General features: G+C 53.1%; 1 protein-coding gene across 3 annotated transcripts in view; it reads left to right on the forward strand.

The window, feature by feature from the left end:
- Positions 1-847: 847 nt before the first annotated feature.
- Abhd6 (abhydrolase domain containing 6) overlaps positions 848-1,880 on the forward strand; it is a 46,437-nt gene continuing 45,404 nt past the window's right edge. The window contains exon 1 of one of the 3 annotated variants that reach the window (XM_005348508.3): positions 848-934. The gene's annotated coding sequence lies outside the window, so the exon portion shown is untranslated. The remainder of the gene's footprint in view (positions 935-1,880) is intronic. The other 2 variants (XM_013346870.2, XM_005348509.3) reach the window with 2 other exon arrangements.

The raw sequence follows: 1,880 nt of genomic DNA on the forward strand, positions 1-1,880 counted from the left end.
CTTGCAGCACAGTGTGAGCCTAAAGGGATTTAGGGAGGGCTTCATGGAATGACTTTTTTTTTTTTTTTTTTTTTTGGTGTTTCGAGATAGGGTTTCTTTGCAGCTTTGGAGCCTGGAGCTGGCTCTTGTAGAGCAGGCTGGCCTCGAACTCACAGAGATCCGCCTGCTTCTGCCTCCTGAGTGCTGGGATTAAAGGCGTGCGCTACCACCGCCTGGCTCTGAAATGACATCTTAACTGAGACTTTGGAACAGGAAGAGTAGCCAGGCCACACTGTCCTTTGCTTGGTTTTACGAGGTAAGAAACGACAATATACTTTTCGGAAAGTTTTCTAGATGCTAAACACTAGGGTCTCATCCCTTCATCTCCACCCTATAGTTCAGTAGCCAAGGCTTACTTTGGAATTCCCAAGAGTCTCTAAACTCTCAGGGTCAAGATCCTGTTTGGATCTTTTTGGTGGGTGAAAGGCTCAGAAACGCTAGGCACACAGTAGATGCTCAGTAAACCAAACAGTGCCCGTGAACTTTGGCTTTGCCTGGCAACGTGGCAATATTTGCTCCCTAATGTCCGCCCCTGAGCACTCTTTATGCGAGTTCTTCCTCTGGGAACCCACTAGATGCTCGTGCCTTCGGTTCACGGTTGGTGGAGGCGGGCTTCTGGGGAAGGACTCACCTGCCGGGTTTAACGTATTGAGTTAGGGACACGAATTAGCACAGGGTAGCGGTTCGGCATATCCCAAACAAAACCCGGCTGCTGAGACACAACGCGCGGTTCGAGCCGGACGGGTTTTTCTGTCGGAGGACGCGAGCGTGCGCGTTGCGCCTTTAAGGAGACGTGCCAAGCCCATCACTGAGAGCTGGGAGTGCGCAGGTGCGGGGACCTGGGAACGGAGGGCGGTGATCCGGCTGCTGGACCCCGGCCTCTGAGGTCTGTCAGGTGAGCGAGGCGGGAAGTTAAGGTGACTGTGGCTGTGCTCTTAGGAGAGGGATGGCAGCCTCCCACGACCTGGCCATCTGCCCCCATTTTCCGAGGCTAGCCCTTCCACCCCAGCATCGCAAGGGTGAATGCAGATGGGTCCGAGATACAAACCTCCCTTCCTGTTCCATTTTCCCGCTTTCTCTTAAGGTGCGGGCGCAGGGGAGGGGGAGGCCTGAGATGTTCTCCAAGCCGGGTCTCCCCACTGGCTGGCTCGCTGCCTTCAGCTTAGGAATAGAGTGAGGACTGAGTGGGATATGCATCCCATTTCTCTTCCTCCCGATCCCCCGTGCTTGCACCAGCCGCGGTGCCTTTCTCCTAGTGCCAAGGTGGATTTGGTCCTCCACCCCACGCACTCCAACCCTGCTACCTTCTCTGCTTTTCTGGTACCGGGGAATCGCGGCACCATTTTTGCGGATTCGTAGTCTCATCGATGGAAACATTTTAAAACTCCGGAACCATGTTGTTAAGAGTTTGAGAGAAAACTGGGCAGGCAGGCTGTAAATTTCTGTGGCTGGTGGAAGGAGGGAGATGGAGAGGAAAGTCGTGCCCTTTGAGTTAGGGTCAACACGGGCTCAGCAGTGGAAACTCGGCAAGCAACTGTGTGGAGGGGCTTCGAGCATCAGGGAGAGATCTGTTCAGAATATCGGGGACAAGCATGATTAGCGTTTTGAAACAGAGCAGAGAAAAGTGGGCAGACTTAACAGTGAAGATGTGCTAGCAGCTGCCTCTAGGGAGGGGCTTCTGAGCTCTTATCTCGCTAAGTGATAATTATTCCTACCCTTACCTACCAAGTCTTTAGGTACGTTGTCCTTGCTGAGAGGCAATCTCCTGGCTAGGTGATTGACAAGCCCAGTTGGCTCAATTTTTAAAGACCACGCTTTACCGGGAGGAAATGCTTGGGGCG

This window comes from Microtus ochrogaster, chromosome 6, assembly GCF_000317375.1.
Source record: "Microtus ochrogaster isolate Prairie Vole_2 chromosome 6, MicOch1.0, whole genome shotgun sequence".
In the NCBI taxonomy this organism is placed as follows: domain Eukaryota; kingdom Metazoa; phylum Chordata; class Mammalia; order Rodentia; family Cricetidae; genus Microtus; species Microtus ochrogaster.